The sequence below is a fragment of the Panthera uncia genome (genome assembly GCF_023721935.1).
Source record: "Panthera uncia isolate 11264 chromosome B3 unlocalized genomic scaffold, Puncia_PCG_1.0 HiC_scaffold_1, whole genome shotgun sequence".
In the NCBI taxonomy this organism is placed as follows: Eukaryota; Metazoa; Chordata; class Mammalia; order Carnivora; family Felidae; genus Panthera; species Panthera uncia.
This window is the reverse complement of record NW_026057582.1, coordinates 19088892-19113846: the sequence shown is the minus strand read 5'-3', so window position 1 is coordinate 19113846 and position 24955 is coordinate 19088892.

Here is a 24955-nt window from a genome sequence, read left to right as displayed (position 1 = left end):
ATTCAAAATGATCATTATGATTGTATCATTATTTGTTTGTAGCACCTACTAAAGTATAAATACAAGAACCATGTCTTATTTACATACATAATTTTAGTGATTTAAAATGCATCGTTGGAGTTTTAGCAGGTACAAAATGAATGTTCATTAAATGAATCATTGAATGAAGCACGTGGTCTTCTCATTTGGAAGGAAAGTAGCAAATAATTTAAACTAGTTGTGTCTCAGTTTTAGCATCTATTAAAAAGGTAGTTAAATCAGTAAGCTTTAGCTTAATGCATCTAGAGTAAGATTATTGAATCAAGTCACATATCTTTATGAATTTTCCAGCTTTAAATAGACGTTTCTCCATTTTATTTATTCACATTTCTAATACCCTTGCATTCTGAGATTTCTTTTATTACTTCACTGACAGATGGTGTCTGGATATTCACAATTGGAAGAGATTGTCCTTGGGTAGGATCTTTGCATTAGAAAAACTAAAATGATCCAGGGTACTTTTATGAGGAAAATATTAGGCATATTGGGAATTCTTATTGTTTTAATGGAAAGATTTATGAACAAATTTTAGGTTTTTTTTTTTTTCTATTTTGCTTATCAGGGTTGATGAGTTTAAAAAAAGATACAGTAATTTAGAGGAGAAATATTTCTAGAAATAAAGTTTACGTTTGGCTGGAGAAATGTTTGTCTTACATTCTTTAGTAAGAATGGATCTGGGGATCCAATCGATCTCATATTTCAATTACTATTATTACTAAATTGTCGATTGGGAGATACAGAGTGGCAGAATAATATCTTGGTCTATATCATTATACTTTTAGATATAAATAGTACTTTTCACTTGTCTGCCTCCAGAATTCCTCCCAACTGATACTCAATACCCAGTATTCGACCAATAGCAGCAGTTACCTTCTAAGAAATCTCAGTTTCTCCCATTTCTTAAAAGAAAACGGCTCTGCTGATTTTTAGCACATTTTGTACCTAATGCTTTTCAGTAAATCTGAGTTGGTTTCCCACAATATGGTACTGCACACCATTTGCTTACATTTGTATTCGCCTAATTATAGCATCTTGCTTGAATCTGCCCTTAAGCCTTGACTTATCCTATTTATTTCCTTACTTTAAATATTCTCATTTCTCTCTCTTACATACTGAACTCTCACTTAGCCAATAATAGCCTATTCAACTTCCACTCTTCATTTAAATAATTTCTCTATCTAAATCAGTTCAATTCTTTCTTCAGTGCTATCTCATTCAGAACCAGATGGTTGACACTTAATATTTCTCAATTTGTTAGGAAAAATTCCTGAAGACATGAACTGAACCCTGCCCTTACAATTGTTTGTGTCTCTCCCATTTTTTTTCTAAATACTCATGAAATACTTTGTAATGAATGACAATTAGCAGAAATCATAATAACCCCATCAAAGAATCAATCTCTATTATTATTTGTAATTGACTGAAAATGGGAAAAGTGCAGCACTGGTGTTTATTCAAACTAAAATCTCTATTTCATGAGGTAAGAAAGAAATACGTGTCGTAGTCTAGTCAAACTAACAGAGAGCACTTCAGGGAAAATTTTGTTCAAAATTACATTTTATCATTCCAAATTCCCCCGCACCTTGTGATTTTTCTCATAGAGTTTTGAAAAAAATTTTTTTTGTTTCATGTAGGTTTCCTTTTTAATAGAGTCAGCTAATGACACCTTTGCAAGCACAATACACTAATTCACAGACATATATACATAGACATTCACAAATTAAGAGGAAAGAAATCCAAAAGATATTTACATTTTTTCCCATTTGAAAATTAACCTTTAAGTACATACATGATTGCATCATTACCATCTTCATTATCATCATCATAATAATCATCGAAGCTAGCATTTATTGTGGGCTTACTGTAGGTCAGAGTCCCAATCCCCTTACTCATATATCATCTTAATTGATTTTTATTTTGCTTATGAGGCAGACAATATTACTATACTTATTTTATAATAATGAATATAAAAACAAGAGGTCAGCTTTTTGCTCAGGATCATACAGCTATTAAGTGATACACATGGACTTAAATTAAAAAACAGTTGTAAAGGATAGCTGTTTTGATTATTATCGCTATTGTTGTTATTAAAATTCTAATTTTTGAAATTCCCAGAGGCATCACTTTAAGAGGCCAGACTTATGTATCTCATGTTTATGTATCTCATGGACACATCTGCTACATGTGTGGATATGATGCAAAGAATGACACCCGTTACCTTGAAATTTCATAACATTAAAAATTATCATCTTGGCTGTGAAGCATATTATTACAGTAAAATGAGGCCTTTTAAGAGAAAAACACCCCTGATGGTTGATTTGATTGTTTTTGCAAATTTTTTTTCAATTCCACCTAAGTTTAGGTCATATTTTAAATGTTTTTTTTAAACTGCTTATCTTTAGGGTGCCTGTTGGTTGAGTGTCCGACTTCAGCTCAGGTCATGATCTCATGAGTTCGAGCCCTGCATCTGCTCTGTGCAGACAGTTCAGAGCCTGGCCCCTGTTCGAATTCTGTGTCTCCCTCCCTCTCTGCCCCTCCCCTGCTTGCACTCTGTGTCTCTCTCTAAATAAGTAAACATTACAAACAAATTAAAAAAATAATAAACTGCTAATCTTTTATGCATTTTGCACACCTCTCACTTTGTTTGCTCTGCAGCAATCTTAGTAACCACGAATGCCTCTTTCAGAGAGGAAACCTTTCTTTTCTTTTTTTTTATTTCTTTTTTTTTTTTTTTAGATTTTTAAAATATTTATTCTTGAAAGAGAGAGAGAGAGACAGAGAGAGAGAGAGAGAGAGAGAGAAAGTGCAAGTGGGGGAAGAACAGAGAGAGAGGGAGACAGAATCTGAAGCTGACTCCAGGCTCCCAGAACTGTGAGCACAGAGTCCCAAGTCGGGCTCAAACCCATGGACTGGGAGATCATGACCTGAGCCAAAGTCAGATGCTTTTACTGACTGAGCCACCCAGGAGCCCCATGGAACCTGTCTTTTCTCCTGCCTACAGTAACTTTCCCGTAAAATCTGCGTTGTTTTCCTTGATTCCCCTTTCCTTGACTTTAATTTTAGGGGCACCTGATCATAGATAAGCCAAAGCCAATCAATTCCTTCCCAGGGACACTGACACTAGATAGTTGTCAAAGCAGTGTTTTCTCCTATTCAAAAGGGGTTGGTGTGCGGGGAAAATCAAGCCTACAGAAGCTGAGAAGAAAAAGAGAATTCTGAAGGCATTTAAGTCCTTCAGGGTACTATTCCTTTGGGTCAAAGTAGCAACTTGTGCTGTGTGGACTTTCACTATTGAGCCTTACCTCATGGTCTGTGACGTTTTCAATATCTTAATTCTATAGCATTCTTTACCTCTCATACTTAACTGTATTTTTGTTTTAGTCTAATTAAATTGATTTTTTATTGCCTGAAATAATCTCAATTTTTAAAATGCTTTAATGAAGGACTATAGCTTATTCTATTCAAACCTAGATATCAGATGCTTAACACAAGTTTGTTAAGTTGAATTTTTTTAAACTGATTGGATTTAAGATTGTGAGATTTACTGGGGTTGAAGGGGCTGAGGAAGGAGAAGACCTAATAGTTTTCTTTGATTTATAACTTTCTTTTATTTCCAAAATAACCTTAACAGAAAAGGAAATTACAAGCTTGTACAGAAAGACACTCGACTATTTTTACTGGATTGCATTGCTATAGCTCAGCAATAAAAAGGAGGCTTTCAATCTATTAGGAAAAAAATAAATATAAAAAAGAACTGTTGGAACCTGAGCAGTTATACAAAGCAGAAATTGGCTTGGCCAGTCCACTCAAATGCTGTTGCTTTTATTGGAAATGGTTTCTTTTTTCAGTAAGTGCATTTTTCAGTTGCTGAGCCTAGACCTGCAGCTACAGACCTTTGGTTGAGAAAATGGTCACACAGAGACACTGCCAGGGAATTTTTCATAGGAGTGAATCTGGGGAAGAAAGCATGAGCATCAAGCAGTGGGATTGTTTATATAAAAATTCGCATGCACTGCTTTATGCTGTCAGTGGTTAAAAGCTTTTCGCTGTAAGAAAATCCATCCACTTTGAGCCCAGTATCTTTCTTTCTTTGTTAGAGAAGGGAAAAAGAAAAAAAAAAGCAACAAACCCCAAATCTTGGCTCATTTTCAGACATATTCTGGTGAGCTACTCAGTGCACTAGTTTGAATGGTAACCCACCCCTGGACCACAAATGGCAATTCAGGAACTGATCATTTTGAATTATTCATAGAGCAGTCAAACTTGACATTCTGCACATTGTGTTTGAGAATAGAAGAACTGAACAGGAGACCTGCAGCGGTCATTACTAAGAAGCAATTGCTGCTGTTCACATGATTACTAGCCCCCACCCAGAAGGAGTAATCAAGTCTCAAAAGGGACTGCTTTCCTTTTGAAAGGGTTCCATACAAATGTCTTTGTGAAATATAACTATTTTAGGTGCTATTTATTTTGCATTCTTTTCAATTTATTGGGCATTTTACAGTGGATTTTCTTATCATATTATATTCCAGGCCGACCTTAGGGTGTGGTCGCAGATGTCTTTTAGAAGCTATATCCTGAATGAGACATGTGTGAATCAGTTAACTCCTAATTGTCCTCCATGGAGGTTGGTGAATGTCTTTCTCTCTTCATGTACTTTCTTCATAAGGTTTCAAATAAAAGGTAGAAAGGAGAGAGGAACTGTTATATGAAGAACAGTATTCTTAGCAAGAAACTTCCAAAGTGCTGAGTTAGAGACTTTTCAGCAAATCACTAAGGACATCTGGACTCAGCAGCATACACATCTCAATAACATTGGATTGCGTGATATATAATCTTAATGACTGTGGCTTGAATTAAGCACACACACAGTTTCTTACTCACAAATCTCAAGGTCCCCCAGTAATTTACTCAAATAACTCTTTCAGTGTAAGGTGACTTTTGGTTAGATGCCAGGTTGTATCAAATAGGGTACTCCAGGGGCCAAAGTGTTAAGTTTGCTATGTAAAAAGATTCAGAGATTATGGTCAAATTTAGGTACTCAAACAAATCTCCTGCACTTCCACTGTTGTCTGAAAAACTAAAAGCTTAATGCCTTGAGACAGATCTGATGCCTGTTTAATGCAGCTCTAGATTGTGCTTTTTAAAAAAGTATAAAAATCTATACTTTTGGATTTTGGGGGTTTATAGTAGAATGCGGATGAGGCCTGATGTAAAATGGTGTACATGAACTTTGGATTTACCTAAATGCTCCTATCAGCTATGACCTCTGTTAGCATGCACACCCAGCTCAGTTCTCCAGCTCCAGGGGGGTACTTAAAACAGAAAGTTTTGAGAGGCCAACATCACTTAGGAAAAATATATATTTTTCTACCAGTAAGAGTAATCTTTCCTTAGTTTATATCTTGAGATTTTATGACATATATATTAAGATTGCAAATACTTTAAGCAGCTATTGGTCATTTATTTATACTATAGTTAAAATGAATTCCAGATCTTTTTTTAAAAAACAAATGCTTATAGTGGAAAACCATGGAGAGGTCTTTTTCTTTCTTTCTTTCTTTCTTTCTTTCTTTCTTTCTTTCTAAGAGTTTACTTATTTATTTTTGAGGAAGAGAGAAGGCGTGAGTGGGTAAAGAGGCAGAGAGAGAGGGAAAGAGAGAGAATACCAAGTAGGCTCCACACTGTCAATTCAGAGCTGATACAAGGCTTGAACCCATGAACCATGAGATCGTGACATGAGTAGAAGCTGGATGCTTAACCGACTGAGCCACCCAGGTGCTCCTGGAGAGGTCTTTAACGAAAGACAAAAAGGAAAATTTAACGAGGAAGAAAAACATCAAGGAAAAGATGTAAAGAGGATTCAGAAAATGTCCTAAATCATAATTGTTCCTCCTTGGAAATTGCACACATGTGATTATAAATCTATTGGGTTTGCTTTTATTTCTATTTAATTAAAAGAAATAGGTATATAATGATGAAAACTAATAAAAGAGTATACCTCTTTTGAAAAGGGAAGCATAATAATATGTAACTCTCCTACAGGTGAGGAGCTGGAAACATAATCTTTTATTACTCGATTTACCCTGTCCTGGAAGACCTTGGATGTTTCCTTTCCTCACAAAGTTCATCTCCTTTCCCATCATTCTTTCCCATCATGCTCTACTTCCACTTTCTCTCTTTCTGCCTTTCAAATGCGCAAGAATCATCCTCATTTATGGTCCTTTGTGTTGCTTGGCTGTCTGCTTAAAAAACTGTTCTCCATCATTAGGGCATCAAGCCTACCGTTTTTTAACATGTATGTATCAAATCAGTGTCGTCTCCTAGGAGACATCTCTTTTTGATGACTCTAGTTAACACACAATCTTGAGTTCCTATGTCCGACTGACATATTTTATTTTTTAGAAATCGTATCACTGCTTTGAAGGTAATCACTTATTTATATATAGAAATGTAAGCATCGTGAGAGCATTCTTAAAAGATGACCTTTTAAATTGATAGGGTTTTATATTATTTTAAACATTAAATTGATAAGAGCTTATTTGAGCAAAACTCGACACAAATGGGGTCGTGCCAAATGGAAGGTGGTTGGGAGTGCCCCGTCTGCAGGAACTCGCGGAAAGACTTTCATAGAGAAGAGGTGACAGGAGGCAACACAATGGCTCCATTTGAGTGGCTGTGGCTTACGTGGTTGCTTTATTTGGGAAAGACTTGTCGGTTGTTTATAATTGGTTGTCTTTAGGTCTTGCTTACTTACACTGGAAGCATTTTAGGGTTAGGTTTGATTTTACTTACAAAAGGCTACAAGGGCATGAAAGCCAACACAGCCCAGTGGCCTTTTTGTTTAATTGATTTAGCAAGATAAAGTTTGCCTTGCCTGCTAATGTATTTCTAGTATCGGAATGCATGACAGACTGATATTAGGGACTCGATAAATGTTTGATAATGAATAGCGGTTGTATTTAGATTCATGACTCTATGATTAGATATTGGGCAGATTTTGGAAGTATTTGTGGTTAGCATTAATTGTTCATCTGTCCTATTTTTTAAAAATGTTTTCAATGTTTATTTTTGAGAAAGAGAGAGACAGAGACAGAGCATGAGCAGGGGAGGGGCAGAGAGAGAGAGAGGGAGACACAGAATCTGAAGCAGTCTCCAGGCTCTGAGCTGTCAGCCCAGAGCCCGACGCAGGGCTTGAACTCACAAACCACAAGATCATGACCTGAGTGAAGTCAGAGGTCCAACCGACTGAGTCACCCAGGTGCCCCATTCCTGTTCTATTTATTTAAATCATTATAAATTATTAAATCATTATAATCATGATTAAATCATTAATCATTATTAAATCATTTATAAAACTGTTTACCTAGAACTAAATTAGTACCACTAACGGGACTATATTCTCTATGCCATGGAGAGTCACAGAAAGATTGAAATGAAGAAATGAAACAGTTATGAATGTGTGTATACATATATGCATGTGGACGTGTGTATATGCATGTGAGTGGTTTTTTCTGAAAGGTGAATTTGAAAGAGTAAACTCCAGTCTTTGTGGTAGTTTCAGTGATTAATGATGAACAATGAAATGAAATGTAGTTTCAGTGATTAATGATGAACAATGAAATGTAGAGGTGTGCATATCCAAGATATAATTTAGGGGTAAAGTTAACAGGATTGTTAATTGATTGAGGGGGTAAAAGAGGCTTTATCGGTGGCTCCTCGGTTTTGAATGACTGGGTGGATGATAGTGCTTAAATGTATTAAATGGATTCAGGTGGTTGATATGGGGAAGGTAGGTATGAATTTCATGTTTGACAAGTTCAGCTGAAGTCCTACAGAACATCTATTAGTGATGGCTATCAGATAGATACAATAGTTGGAAGTTCAGGAAAATTGTCTAATGAGAAAATATATATTTGTGAGTAACTGGTTGAAATCACGAAAGTATAAGGAACAAAGAGGAATTCTCAAAGGAAACAGGAAAAGAAATTCAAGAGAGGTAAAGGAAAGAGTTTAAGGAATGTGAGTATAGTATCAAGAAAGAGGACTCAATTAACAGTAGCAAATGTGCTAAAAGTCAAGGGTAGGGCGCCAGGGTGGCTCAGTTAGTTAAGCTTCTGACTCCGGCTCAGGTCATGATCTCATGGTTCATGGGTTCGAGCCCCACACTGGGCTCTCTGCTGTCAGCACGGAGTCCTCTTCAGGTCCTCGGCCTTCTCTCTCTACCCGTCCCTTACCCATGCTCTCTCTCTCTCTCTCAAGAATAAATAAACACTAAAAAATTTTATAAAAATCAAGTGTGATGAAGAGTAAAAGATTATTAGAAGATGCAATTATGTTATTTCCAGGGGCTATAGGATCAATAATTCATTATGAGCAATTAATATGAGGTATTTTATAGAATATTGTTTTCCCGGACATGGGAAAAATGCATGTATGCTCTTTCATCTCCCATAACAGGTACGAAAACTTAGGGTTTGTATTTAGCTATTCTTAGGTAGAATGGATTTCAGATATAGAAGTTTTCTGCCTGAAGAATGATAAGGAATAAACTAAGGCTGTGGGACACCTGGGTGGCTCAGTCGGTTAAGCGTCTGACTATGGCTCAGGTCATGGTCTCACGGCTGGTGAGTTTGAGCCCCGAGTCGGGCTCTGTGCCGACAGCTCGGAGCCTAGAACCTGCTTCAGATTCTGTGTCCCTCTCTTGCTCTGCCCCTCCCCTTGCTCATGCTCTGTCTCTTTCTCTCTATCAGTAATAAATAAAAATTATTTTTTAAAAGAATAAACTAAGGCTGTGAATATTAGTGTCTTCCAAACAGCATAACCCAATAATAGCACTCCAATATGGTGCTGATATTTTCTTCTGTACTATGCAATACTGTACTGTACATAGAAATTTCATTTATTTGACCATCTCTACAAGAGAAAGGTATTCCCAATAGTAAAATAATTCCTAATGCCACCATTGACAACAAGCCTCAAACTTCTTATAGGTTTGCTATCTTTCCCATTGCATTGTCTCCTCAAAGCAAACAGTATTCTCCTATAAAACTCATCCCAATAGCAAAAGAAAAATTGAGTCAGACTCCTCTGAAATGAAAAAAAAGTAAACCCAACACAAAGAAGGAGAAAGTAATAAAGACAAAAGTAGAAATTAATGTAACAGAAAATAGAAATTGAGAAAATTAACAAGCTGAATGTCTAACTCCCCTACGATGAATGTCTATTTTTCCTTGAAACCTCCTGTTTCACCTTTTTTTTTTTTTAAAATTTCTGTGACTGTTGCTGCTGTTCCCACATCCTCTGTTTCACCAAAGCCAAGAAAAGTCCATCCTTTGGCTCAACATCAACATGCAACCAGTCACAAAATCTTATTGCTACTACCTCCTTAATAGTTCTGACACCAGCGGGTTCTCCCAGTTTCCATAGACAGCATTTTAATGGACTCTGGTCCCTTTCAGATATAGATTATTAAATGACTTCCTGTCTATTCACTGCAAGTGGATCTGAAATAAATCCATAAATCACTCTGCTCTCAGAATAATCTTTTTGAAATGAAAAATCTGATCCTACTTCTTCCCTACTGAGAACACTGCAATGACTCCCCAGGGCATTCGACGTAAAGTTCAAGCTCCTGACCTGTGTACATGGTCCCCTTTCTAATCTGGAACCTGTGTGCTTTCTTACCTCATAGCCTTCCAGTCTTTACATAAAGCCTGCTCTCTGGAAACTTGGGTTATTGATTTTAGGTCTTCTTTTTTAATATAAGTTTAATATAACTTAAAGTTATGTATTTCCTTTTAAGCAACAGTTTGACTACATTCCACAAAAGTGGATATGCTGAATTGTAGCATTTGCTTAAACTTGTTTTTACTTTTTTGGTGATTTCTACAGATTATCTACAAGTATTTTGCATAATTTCCAAATATTTGTGTTTTGTAGATATTGTATCATGTTTGCTTTAATTTAATTCTGTTAATAATAAACAACATACTATATGTGATTTCAATTCTTTGAAATCTAGTGAAAATATTCTTTGGTACACTTGTCTTGATATAGAATTGTTGAACCATTATGTTGTATACATGAAACTAATATAACTATATTGGAATTAAATTCTTTTAATTTTTTTAATGTTTATTTATTTTTGACGGAGAGAGAGAGAGAGAGAGAGAGACAGAGAGAGACAGAGCATGAGAGGCGGGGAGGAGCAGAGAGAGAGGGAGACACAGATTCCAAAGCAGGCTCCAGGCTCCCAGCTGTCAGCACAGAGCCCTACGCGGGGCTCGAACTCACAGACCGAGCTGAAGTCGGATGCTCAACCGACTGAGCCACCCAGGTGCCCCGGAATTAAATTCTTTTCATGTTTGTTTATTTTGGGGAGAGAAAGGACAGGGGAGGGGCAGAGAGAGAGAGAGAGAGAGAGACAGCAGGTCTTAAACAGGCTCTGTACTGTCAGCAGTGAGCCAGGCGTGGGGCTCGAACTCACCAGCCAGGAGATTATGACCTGAGCTGGTCAGATGCTCAGCCTACTGAGCCACGAACGTGACCCTGGAATTAAATTTAAAAAAAAAGAAAAAGAAAAAGAAAATATATTTATGGGGCAGCATATAGCTTATTTTGGTAAACGTGCTCTGCACACTTGCAAAAAATATGTAGTCTTCAATTGTTGAATGTATTGCTCTCTATATATCAATGAGGTCATGGTAGTGGAATTTGTGTGTGTGTGTGTCTAGTTCTATCAACTGCTGAAAGAGATGTGTTAACATTTTTAACAACATTTGGGGAATGGTCTCTTCTGTCAATCTTTGCTGCATGATTTTAAAGCTCTGCTGTCCAGTAATGGGATGCCTCTGTGGCTCAGTCAGCTAAGCGTCCCACTCTGATTTCAGCTCAGGTCATGATCTCACGGTCGTGATGTAGAGCCCCTCATCAGGCTCTGCTCGGAGCACGGAGCCGGCTTCAGACTCTCTCTCTTTCTCTGTCCCTCTGCCCTCCTCTCTCTCTCTCTCTCTGTCAAAAACTAATAAATAAATTAATAATGAATTAAAAAAATAGAGCTCTGTTACTAGGTAAATAATAGATTCCTGAATGTTTTGTGTTCTTTTATCAGTATTCAACGCCCATGTTACATCTGATCATTCTTTTGTCCTAAGTGGACATAATTGATTTGCTCTGTAATACATACTGTTTGCATATTAAATATTTTTTCATCCACGTAGTTTCAATTTGTGTTATATATATATGAAATGGATCTCATATATAGTGCAGAGTGGATTCTTAATCAATTTTGACGTCTGTGATGTTTTAATTAGAATGTTTACCTTTTTAAAACTTCATTTAATTATTAATGTAGTTGGATTTAGGTCTAACATTGTTTTCTACTTTCTCTCTTTTGAATTTGTTCTTTTGTTCCTCATTTCCTGCTTTATTTTGTATCATTTAGATATTTTTTAGTATTCCATTTTAACTTACGTATTGGATTATTAATTTTGCATTTTTTGTTAGTGGTTCCTTGAGGGATAACACAAACTAAAGTTTTCAATCTACTTAGAGTTAAATCTTGTAACTGTTTATATCCCTTAATTTTATGCTACTGTGTTCTATTTTTACATATACAAACATAAAAATGATAATTCAATGTTATAATTTTTTTAGTAATATGGATTTTATTTTTTTAAGTTTATTTATTTATTTTGGGGGAGAGAGACAGAGAGCATGAATATGAGCAGGAGGGGCAGAGAGAGAGAGAGAAAGAGAGAAAGAGAATCCCAAGCAGGCTCTACACTGTTAGCACAGAGCCTGGTACAGAGTTTGAACTCATGACCTGAGGAAAATCAAAAGTCTGATACTTAACCAACTGAGCCATCCAGGTGTCTCAGCCATATGGATTTTAAAACTAAGGGAGAAAAATAGCATTTTATATTTATTTCAGTATTTACCATTTCTGATGTTTTTCACTTATTCCTGAGGATACTATTCTATACTATGTCATATCCCTTCAGCTTGAAAAAGAGCCTTAAACTTTCCTTATAGTAGGGGGTCTGTAGATAACTCATCTATTTGTCTTTTCTCTGAAAATATTGCACTATCATTCTGAAAGATATTTATATAGATATAAAATTCTTGGTAAGCAGTTTTTTCATTTCAGCACTTAAAGATGTTTTGCTGTCTTCTGGTTTTTATAATTTCTGATTAGAAGTCTTTGATCATTCTAATTGTTTCCCCCCCTGGATGTAAGTTGCCATTTTCCTCAGGCTTCTTTCAGAATTTTCTCTTTATCTCTGGTTTTCAGCAATTGACTATGAAATAGCTGGTTGTGGTTTTCCTTATATTTATCTTGTTTGAATTTGAGCCTAGCGGATCGGTAAATGTATAGCTTTCACTAAATTTGGGAGGTTTTCAGGCCAATATTTCTTTAAGTGTTTTTCCTACTCAGTTATCTATGATCTCTTTGGGAGTCTAATCACACATATGTGAGTGGTTTTCATTTTTGTCATTCCACTCATCCTTGAATCTCTCTTCATTTTTTTTCCTCATTATTTTTCTCTCTTTTCTTAGGATTAGATATCTTCTATTAAACTATCTCTCTTTTTAGTGACTCTTTTTAAAAGTCCCTACCGTTCTTCTCCTAAGACTATCCTGGCATTTTGGATTTTTGTTATTGTATTTTATTGTATTGTATTTTTTCAATTATAAAATTTCCATTTGGATATTTTTATTCTTTCTATTTCTCTTTCAACATCTTCTGTCTTTGCATTCATTAGAAGTGTATTTTCCTCTTTTCTAATCAAGCATAGTTATAAAATTTACTTTAACATCCTAGACTAAACATCCTGACATCTGGGTCATCTCAGTGTTGGTTTCTGTTGAATTTTTTTTTCCCCTTGAGAATAGGTCACATTTTCCAAGTTCTTCCAATGCTTAATAATTTTGAATTGCATTCTTGAATTGTAAATGCCTCCTTCAGAGGCTTGGCATTTTCTTATAGTAGGCAATGAACAACATTTGACCCAATTCACAACCCCGTCTTTTGGGCACGAGCTTCTCCATTTAATTCTTTTGTCTTTAGCGGGGTTGTTGGAGGCCTGCCCCATGTTTGCGTGTTTCTAGATTTGGTCAGAGATCTGAGAAAAGTGTATACATAAAATTTGGAGTTCTCCTTCTCTGGCCCTGGATCCTCCAGGATTAGCCTCTCACTCTCCAATGATTGTGGTTTCCTTGAACTCTGACTTTTGCTACTTTAAGCCAGAAAACTTTGTGTTTTCTTTCTGAATTTTATCCACCCTCTGGGGAGGTGACTGTATTCTGTCTTCTAGCCTAAAGCCATAAGAATGAGTAAATCGTTCTAAGATAGTTTATTTTTTTTATTTTTCCCCCTGTGGTTCAACTCTCCGTCAGAAAACTTCCTTGCTTTTGTGTGTACTTCAGAGCCTGTAGGTGGTTTTTTGGTTTGTTTTCTGTTTGACTTTTATTTACTTGTTTCTTGGTTTAGAGTCCATAGGCATGCATTCAAATATAGCAGAAGTAGAACTAATATGTTTAGTTTGTATACGGTCATGTAGTTTGGCAACAAGGAAAACAAAACTCGTTTGGAAATACAGACATAAAACCTATTAGAATCACTGGTTTGCTATTAAAGAGGATTTTCAGATGGATAAAAAAAGACTCTTTTCAATTGTGAAGCTATTTTCTTATTTCTGAGTTTCTAATAAAATACAACTATTGAAATACAGAAGAAGTAGTGAGGCCTTTTCTCCGAGGTCATGATACAATCACTTAACCATCTTTTACAGACTCAAAAATATTCACGGACAAAACAGCTCTTGCTAGCCTTGTGCAAATTCACAGGGTATCCTGCAAGGCATTTGCTTCTGTTTACCTTACATAAAGATTAGTCCTTTATTATATTTGCCATTTATATTCATAACATAAGACCCGTCTCATGAGAAAATCATGCCATGATATATGGCCTCAATATGATCATCTAATAGCTGTTGGTGATGGAGAAGGAATAGTAGATCGATACTGTGGATCCTGTGAACCTCTGATAACATCTTCTTTAGACTCTAAGTTTATTGAGTGGAAAATCTGCAGTTTCACTACTTTTATATCTCTGGCATCTGGTTCCATGACTTGCATACACTGTGCATTTGGTAAGTTTTCAGAAAGTAACATCAAATGAAAAACAAGTTTTGTTCTTTCAATAATCATTTCTTGATGGATATTGTGTGAGGAAGAGCACGACATTCACAGTCTGAAACACTTTATTTGCTACAAGGTTTTGGAATTTCATAACTACAGTCAGGGAAGTCAATCCTTTTGACTCTAAGTGACTTATTCTACAAAATGGCAATAATGTTAGCTAACTCATGAAATAGTGAAAGTCATATAATATAATGTAGATAAAATTGTTTTTGAAATAGTAAATTGCTAACAAATGCTAGTCGTGGTATCCCTATATGACACAGTATGCTATGTAGTGTAATAAACATAAAATAGTCAAGGTAAAGTTCATTGCAACAAAGAAGCTGTAATCAAGACTTGGATGAACCTGTGAGTCTATAGTTTTTTTATTAAACTTCTAGTATATGTAAGATTCAGGTGTCCAAAATAAAGGGTCTAGGCAATTCTGTGAAATATCTACAAGCTTTAAAGATAACATTTATGATGTCCCCCCCTTTTTTTTTTGCCCTTAGAGCCCAATGCTTTCCTTTCCTGCTTCTTTCAAGGAAATGGAATAAACAAAATATCATTACATGTATTTATATGCTTATTATTCATTGACATGTTAACTCACTTATTATTAATAGCTTATATATTGGTAAGTATTATGATTTAACATAGTAGAAAAACAATCCATTTCATGAGTGAATTCACCAGTAATGGCTCATGTTCCCGTTAGTCTTGCACTCAGAGAGGAAAGCAGAGTATGGAAAGGGCATGCGGTTCATACACAGGAGGTGCAGGTGTGGAAACGAACCTCCTCTTTTGGTTTGGAGGCATTTCTCTCTGTTGAGTTCCCCTTGAAACTCCCTTCTCCCTTAGTAGTTTCATATATAATCGCAGCTAAGCTTCTTTTGGGAATCCTTAAGAAAAGAAAACTGGATTCCTATTTTATGAAAAAAAATTAAGATTTATTTGTTTATTTATTTATTTATTTATTTTTGAGAGAGAAGGATGAACAGGGGAGGGGCAGAGAGAGAGGAGAGAGAGGATCTAAAGCAGATTCTGCACTGACAGCAGACAGCCCAATGTGGGACTTGAACTCATGCACAGTGGGATCATGACCTGAGCCAGAGTTGGACACTTAATCAACTGAGCCACCCAGATGCCCCTGGACTCCTATTTTAAAGTAATAAGTTCTATTGTTCTGATCCTAAGTTAGAAATAAACAATGTAAAGACTGGAATTTAGAATTTGATTCTAAAAGTGCCTTCTCTGTGACTAACACTTCTTTCTTTTCACTCTTAAAGACAGCTGAATACCTTTATTTAAACAAATCAAGAGCTATATAGTACTAATACATTGTTAAATACAACAATGGACTCAGTGACTATGTTGAATTAAAGTCAATTCTGTTCTGAGGATGTTAGCATAGCCCATGCAGTACCACCAGAACATTAGCTTGCCTCTTTTTCCTAACTAGAGCTTGAAAGAGAAAATTTATATATTTTTTTCTGGCTCCCTACGTAGTAACAAGACATGAAATCCAGTCACGATCTGCTTTCTAAGGTACTCTGGTGTCTTAGACCTTTCTATCTGTCCTTTGGAAATGGTTTGGATCTCTCTCTGCTAAAGATTATTTCCATTTTTCATATTGAAGAAAAGGTCCTCCAATTTCATCGTGACATTTACATCATCTAATAGACATCTCATTGCTAAAGTAAATTTATACATAATATATCTCAGCTTTAGGGTTCTTGGATTTTAATTAGAGGATGAAACATAAATCAGGATTTCAAGCCACAGTGGTTAATAGAGCTGTCCCCTTGCTGTCTATTAGACTAACAGTGCCAATCACAACATTCAAAAACAAATATGCCAAATCCCTGCTTGTTTTTGGGAAATACTTCACAAAAATATGTCCTCCTTTATTTTGTATTAGGTAAAGGTAGGATTTTCAGCATTTACATATTCTGCAGCAAAACATGTGTGCATTAAAGTGACCCACTAAAAATAAATTCAAAATCTTTTTCCTGTCTTGTTTCCTCCTTTTTCCTTTCATATTACTATATGGTGTGGTAAGAAAAGCAAAAACCATGACTTGTGGTGCGCATGTTTTTATCCACTGTACTTTTAGGGACTTTAAACACTTGTTTGCCTTTTGCAACACATTTAACTCCTCGCAAATACATGAGAACGTGCTTACATTTAGTGGTTTCTAAAGTTAATGGTGATTTTTGGAAAACCAGGGAAAATGTGGAATGCCCGCTTCTAGAAGAGCCTGTTAATGTTTTCAGTTACATTCTTAGGCATCTAGATAGCCACCAAATGCAGTGGTGTATGAAGAACCACAATGTATTTAGAATTATCCACAAGACAAATAAAGTCTCCAACCAGGTAGCAAACGCTTAATGAGAATCATTTATCTCATACATTTTTTCAGTCTGTTGTGTTAAAGAAAACACTGTTCTGTGGCTATGTTAAACTCCAAAGCACAATTAGTGCTAATATGCCCATGATTTTCTGCCAGACAAGTAAAAACTACAGAAAAGTATCTTCTTTTAAATAGTGCATTCTAATTTGTAGAAAATTTCCTAGAAAGCATTATTAGATAATATCACTGTATTGTTATTGTTAATGTAAGTCAATTGTGATAAGAAGATTGGAAGAATAGAGAGAGGTTAAGGGTGATTTTAATACACTTCTTTGTATACTTTTAATTTTTTCAATGGCATATCTTTGAATTGTTTCAACTTAATTTAATTTTTCTCTTCTCTTCTCTTACCTTATCCTATCTTATCTTAGAGAGGAGAGAGTGTGCAAGCAGAGAGGAGCAGAGAGAGAGAATCTTGGGGCTCAATCCCACAACTCTGGGATCATAACCTGAGCTGAAATCAAGAGTCATACACTCAACCGTCTGAGCCACCCGGGTGCCCCTGAATTATTTTAATAATAAAATTTTGGACTTGTACACATGTAAGCATTGCATCATGAAAGAGTACATATATTGATTTTAACATATTAGAAAAAGGAATTGTAATTAATTATTTAAATCAACAGTTTTTTCCTAGATTTCCTCCTACATGCTGGAGAATGTGACCAGCACTAAAGATATATTGTTAAAAAAAATAGCACAGGGCCGTCTTAACCAATGATCTGTCAGTCTGGTAGGAAACACTGATGAGTACAATTTGGTGCATGACAGTGTCAGTACTGCTTATTAGAGGTATTCATAAGTGTTTAGGAAGCACAGAGGAGAAAGATACACAGCAGGTTGGGGTAAGCAAAGAGGCAGTGGCGTCAGCTATGTTGCTGTGCATCATGGACTAGACACTATAGGGAGGTTGAATACAAAATGGGAAGACAGTCTAGAGAGACAAGAGCATGTGTGAGGCGTGGAAGGGAAGAAAAAAATATTGCCGACAACTTTTTCAAGAGCAAGTGGCCCATCCCAGAGTGAACTAAAAAAACCATATTTTCAGGGAAGTGATATGGAAGGAGACCACACACCAAGACCAGAATCTTTGTACATTCTGTGAATATCTTGTATTTACTCCCGGGCCAGAGTGTGAGGGACTATAAAAAACAGGAAGTTTAAGCAGAGTAGTAAGTAATCAGATTTATATTCCCCAGTGCTGGGGATCAGAGCCAACTATACTCCCAGCATCTGTCTACACTTCATCTAATGTATTTAATATAAGGTAAAATGAGTATATTTAATGTATTATAAATTAGTGATAATTTCAAATAGTCGTGATGCCACTACCTGGCCAATTACTGGTGACCTGTTGCTTGTCTGCCAAGGATTATCTGTGAACTCTTTAAACATGTGAGCAACTTAATCCTAGAATCTTTTTTTGAGTGTCCATTTCCTGGGAGTACTCATGGAGCCCACAGGAAAGAGATGACTCAATCAAAGGAAATCATTTGCAAAGGCACGGACAGGTCTAATAGAAATAATAATCAAGCATCATAGTTCTAACAACAGTGGACAGATGTTACCACTCACAGTTCTAAAGGGGGAAGAGAAGGCGTGATTAGAGCACAGGTAGAGTACCTGTAGGGAAATGCCACCTGGTAAGAGTTTTAGTCTTTGGCATAGGGACATAGCCAACATGTAGTGAGTGATCCTGTAGGTAGACAGTCAGGGTAATATGTACTAGACCTCTTGCCCATTCTCTGAATTCCTGTTGGTGCCAACCTTTAAGTAACTTGAAGTCAGAGGGCAAAGCACTCTTTTGTGAAGAGCTGGTCAGCCACTTGGGGAAGCAGTTTGGAAAAAGCATAAGCAATCTGAAGGGGAGAACAGAGAAAATCAAACACAGCACACTTCTGTTTATCAGCCAATGGTTGTGTTTGGAGCACCATAGCTTAGAAATGTTTCATAAAATGCTGATTCTATAGCATTTTAATCATTTCATTTGAAAATATTCAAGTCTTCAAGTATGATACATCAAATGTAGTTAAAAATATGTCCATACAGCTGAGCCACTCAAATCTTTAATATGCTAATGTGCAATGTACTCCTCCACGTGGGCATAGAACATGCAGTGTTCTCATATGTATCTGGATATTAAACTTCCTTTTAGAGTTTAAGATGGAAGGCTACTTATGAGCTTGTGAAGCTGCTGCTATGGTTAAACATTTGGCCAATTCAGGCAAAAATGTCACGTGAATACATGTTTGCATTATTTTTTTTCAGATTTATTCAGTGTGTTAACTGTCTTAAAAGATTCATCTGCCACAGATGTCTTATTTAAAATACTCAACTTTTTTTAGTCTGTGTCTTTCACCATGGAAGACATCTCCTCTCTGACCAAAACTTACCGGCTCATTGAAAATACTAAACATTTTTTTTTTACTCAAAAACCATGTATTTGTACACCATTCTCCAATTTTATTTGAAATAATATTTATAAAAACTTTACAATTATAAACTTATCTTTTTCAAAAACTAGATCCTTTCAGTTTTGGGCTAGCATTAGGCAGTTTTTTTGCCCTTTATTTATTTAGTTTTTTTCTGTTAACATTGTGTCTTTTAATAAAAAAATCTCCTTGACATTTTAACTGCAAATAAGTTACTTAAGAATAAATATGGCTTCTGAGGGTTGATGAGGGGTGGGAGGGAGGGGAAAGAGGTGATGTGCGTTGAGGAGGTCACCTGTTGGGATGAGCACTGGGTGTTGTATAAAAACCAATTTGACAATAAATTTCATAATAAAAACAAAGAATAAATACGGCTTAATTTCCTAGATTTGGTTGTGGAATCCCTTAGGTATTTCCTAGTGATTTGTTCCTTAAATTCTCAGTGTATGTTATCTTTCTTATTTCTGTTCCAATGTTTACTTTGAGACCATTCTCACATTCTTACTGTTATTTTTTCAAATGATTTTTTTAAATGTTTATCTATTTTTGGGAGATGGAGGGGCAGAGAGAGAGGGAGACCCAGAATCCGAAGCAGGCTCCAGCCTCTGAGCCTGTCAGCACAGAGCTCTACGTGGGGCTCCAACCCACCAAGTGCTGGACCCTGACCTGGGCAGAACTCAGGCGCCCAGCCCACCAAGCCACACAGGCGCCCCCATTCTTATTGTTCCTAAAAGAAGAATGTGTATGCCCAATATGTTTGTCATTGTAATTTCAGCCTTTCAATACCAGAGATGAAACTGGATTGCAAATTACAACATAAAAAAATAAGGGAGTCAAGGAAGCTGCACAATTAAGTGCAATAATTTGAGATAATTCGTCAGTCAATATGTCATATTATTTTGAAATATTTTACAAATTTGATTATAACATCTACCTTGACATTGTGATTTATGGAAGATAGTTGGTTTTTTTGGTCAATGATGGGCACACTTAACCTTTTGCAGTTATAGCTTCATTTGGTATCTTGAAATCACTTATAGAAATACAGTAGAATTCAAGGATTCTGTCCTCTTTTGTTTTTAAAGGTTTTATTTTATTTTTGAGAGAGAGAGAGAGAGAGCAAGTAGGGGAGGGGCAGAGAGAGGGGGCGACACGGATTCCGAAGCAGGCTGCAGGCCCTGAGCTGTTAGCCCGAGGTGGAGAGGGGCGGGGGGGCGTTTGTGGGGTTCAAACCTACAAACCGCGAGATCATGAGAGCCAACCAGGTGCCCCATGTCCTCAGTCCTCTTACTTTTTTTCTCTATCTCTCATTCCAGTGAATAAAATAATATGGTTGGCTTAATTGGGAGCAACATGCATTCAGAGATTTAGTTTTTGGTGTAAAATTTTATTCTGAGAGTGTTTATTTTGCATTTATTGATTTTTTTTTCTTTCCTCTTTTGATCTCATGGTGGAGTTAAATAGAAAAGTTAGGCTAGGGACGATAGATCATTTAATTCAAAATTTTTAGTGCATAATGCAGTTCTTAGAATTTGGAAGCCTTAATTGAATTAAAAAAAAAATATTCCTGATTATAACTCTGTCCTGTCACATGTAAAAAAAAATTAAAAATGCAAAAAAATAGGGAAAGATACTCTAAAATCACTCATTGCTATGGAGCATGTCAATGTTCACGATCTCCCCAAGAAAGTATAGAATTTAGCAGAGGATGAGTGGAAAGAAAATCTTTGATTTGTTCAAGAGGTTAAGATGTTATTGGGGAGGATGGTGCATCTATGACCGAGACAGATTAATTTTGTTACAGAAGTTCATTATCATTTGTGAAGTACGGATTCTCCAAAACTAAACTATTGAGTCATAAATCCTTCTATGAGTATTTCGAATTCCAGTCACTGAGGGGAGGAATCATGGACCCGTGCCACCATAAATAACATGGCATCGGCATGTCACATGCTGAGTGGCTTTAGCACCGGTCCTAGTAGGCTGCAGTGCTCCAGCTGATGATGGAATGACTTTGGTGAAACATCATTTTTGACTTAAATTCCCTTGAAGAATATTTTCCTAACTCGTTAATCAATCGAACCAAACAAAGCATTTCGTGGTTACAATCACTGTTTTTACTTTTTTAAGAATACGTTTCGTCAAAAATATGTATTAGAAGATAATTAAGCTAAAGCTTTTAAAGTTTCTATGTGAGTGCGCATGTGTATATAAAAATGTAAATTGCCTCTACTTGGTGTAAATCAATCATTTCTTTATGATAAATACTGCTGGTATGCTTTTGGTGTGAAAATGAATATGTCACTCTTGATTTGGTGTTATGATGTATTAATCTCCTGTGGGTAATAGTCTACCCAGTGTATAAAAGAGTGCTTCACAGTACATCAAAAATTGCAATCAAAGCTCTTTCTCCAAAAAGAAAAACATAAAACTAAAGTGGTCTGTGGGCACCTGTTCTCCATGTGAGAACAGGTCAAGGCCATCACCTTGGCTCATATTTAAACCCATATTTTGCAATGGGACACAATACAAGAGGAAGAATATTTGTTTAATAGAGTGATCAATGTAGCCTGATGATGAAAATGAACAGGCACACAAAGGGCTTTCCTGTCTAGAGAATTAGATCTTAATTAAGAGATGGTTTATCAAAATGTCTAGTTTCAATATATTTTTTAAGAGTAGATAAACATGGTTGTAAGTGATGGTGATGTTTGGAGTTGGACAAATGTGTGTTTTAGCATCGGTTCACATAATATTGACGCATTAACTTAATCATAATATGAGTAACCACGTATGAAAGCTTGCCATGTGTCCAGAAATAAATTAAAGATCTTATGGGCATTATCACACATAAATATGATGAGGCATTTTGCAGATCATAAAAAAATAAGATGGAGAAAGGCTATGTATTAGATAGCGAGGAAAAAATAAAACAGAGTTTAAACCCAGTTCGGTCTAACTATAATGTTTGTACTTCATATCTCCTGTGCTCTGCATCCTTCCAAATCACATAAACTCTGTGAGTTTGTTCGCTTATCTATAAAACGGGAAGCCCCATTCTCTCACGCAAGGCTCATGTGAAGATTAGAAAGGGTCCACATAACATCCTTTGCATAGACTCCAGTGCATAATCTGTTAAAAACGAATTGCAACTGCTATTACTTCAACATCTTTTGGGAAAGATACTTCCTTCTAAATAATTAACAAGTGTGATTATTATGGTTTTGTTGTTAAAGTCGAGTTGCCAATTTGTTCTCTTTCACATTGGATGTGCTGTCCTTCAGAGGGGTGGTAACAGCCTGCCCTGTTCTCTCCCTCTGCAAGCAAAGACAAATGATTGAGATTTTTTTCCTTAAGGCTTCACTGCAGAAAAATATTATAACTAAGTTAGACAATGAATCGTGTGAAAATGATAAAATTCTTAGAAAAAGAAGTTGACTATTAAAGTGGACATAGGGTGTGTATTGTAAATAAATTATGATGTGCCAAATGTGATTTTTTTTCATCAAAGACTTACCTTTTCTTGACTTTGAATTGGAGCTATCTAGAACAAAAGTGATCTAGACAGTAGCAGAAAATAACGGGCTAATAACAACAGCTATCGGTTACCAAGTGCTTATTCAGTGCCAGGTGCTATTCTGAGCTCTTTCTATGTAAGATCTTGTCATACTCACAGAAATCTTATGAGATGGGTAGAATGATGATCACCTTCTAATAGTTAAGGAAATCGAGGTGCACATAAGATAAATATTAGTCTCAATATTACACAAACGACTGAATACAGGCTGTGTGTCCAGAGAATCTATAATTTAATGCAAAAATAATTGAATATATATATTTATATTCCTATCTTATGTACATGCCTTTTGTTCTTTGATGCCTACATAGACAAAGTGACTTCAAATTAAATGTATATTTTACAAATAATTGTAAAAGCTAGTTGGCAAAATATAGCCTAAAGGGGAAAAGCAATGGCTTTGGAATAAAAACAAAGAATAAAATGCCAACACTCTAATGCATTAGTCATGTGACTTTAGGCTATACAGAACTTCTCTGAACCTCAGTCTCTTTGTCTAAAAGCTGGCAGGACACTACTTGTTTCTATGGTTTATAATAACGACTTAAAGAGATGCCTATATTACAGGTTGGCATAACTTGGCATATAATGTCCTTGACAACTGTTCACTGAATATGAAATTAGGAAGCATCTTGAATTTTGAATTCTAAAATATTAGTCCTTAAACATTTTTTTTGTGAATTAATCTATCCTGTGTGTTCTTTTTAAAATTAGTGATTAGATAAAATTGGTGACTAATTTCATTATTTTAAAGCCTTATTAAATTAGAACTAAAACAATGTTATAACATAAAGTAGTATAACATCACTGAATGAACTATCATAGAGGTCTTGAATTAAATAAAGAGAAGAGTATGTATCTATCACCAGCTTTTCCCTTTCCTATTAAATAGCTCAATAAATTTATTTTATATTATTCTATATGATTACATGTTAAATATGTATTTAAAATCTAATGATTTTAAAAAAAGAATGGTACCATAATCATAAAAAACACCTCATTTTGCCATATACAAAATGCTTTCATATACATGATTATAATTTATTCTCTGACAAATAATAGCTCCCCATTTTACAGGAACACCTGAATTTCAAAGAAGTAAAGTCATCTTCTAGCTAGAAAATGCTAGCAAGCCAAGTTCTAAGTCCAGGTTTCTCCACTGGAACAAAATGCCGCTCATTACCAGTAGAGTTTTAACAGCCCCTGATGATTCTTACTAATCATTTGCAATGCAGCATCAGATTCATTAACATAATATAGATCTGGTCTTACATTTCAGGTAGCAGAGTGATTTACAATTTATCATTAGCTAAATGACTTCACAACTAGGCAATTGCATTGATGTTCAGGAACCAGAAACCCAAAAGCTGCTTTCTGCTTAGTGCGTCTGTTTTCAATTATGATGTTATCTAGATGCCCAGTTCAAGTCAATGCACTGATTTGGGGTTTTTTGTTGTTGTTTTGTTTTTAAACAATGCTGTTGTTACAGCTTTCTTCTTGAGTTCCTTCTTTCTGAAATAGTTTTTGTTTTGTTGTTGCATACATTTGCTATTTATTAAGAAGTCTCAAACCATGTCTATACAGTCAAACCAGATCGATTAGAGACAAGTGAACTTTGACTATCCCCAGATAGAATAACTAATGATTGCAGCAATTATTACAAGATCATTCTTGTACTAATATTTGGCCAAAATCAACAGAAATTTTATTAAGCATGTATTGGTTTTCTGGTGAGGCTACAAGTTCAATTACAATACTGTAATATGTTCATTGGAAAGCTAAGTACAGTATGGAACATACCGTAAGAACATACGTTATTTAACCAGTTTCAGATTTCAGTGAGCTACAGGGAAGGCTCATGTTGCATTTGGTGATGGAAATTTATTGTGAGAATTTATAAGATAAGGCTGAAGCACAAGAAACATACATCCACACATTTTGATCTTGGGGAGTTGAAACTATATTGTAGATATTAAAAGGTCCATGGATGCTTCTTATAAGTCAGACACTATGCAAGGTGTTTATATACATTATGCTTTAACTATCCTGATAACTCAGGGAAGATAATACCATATCCATTTCATATATGACCACACTCAGGTTTAAGAGATAGAATAACAAACTGTCCCACAGCTAGTAGGTGTCATGGCTGGAATTCTAACTTGAGTTTTGATAGGGATCAATTGGGGCTGGGGATAAAGCCAAACAAAATAATAGTGTTATGCTAATGTTCTTGTGCGCCCTACCATCCACCCAAACGTATGCTATTTTCTTGACGTTTTTACTTTTTCACAAGGGAAGATTAAT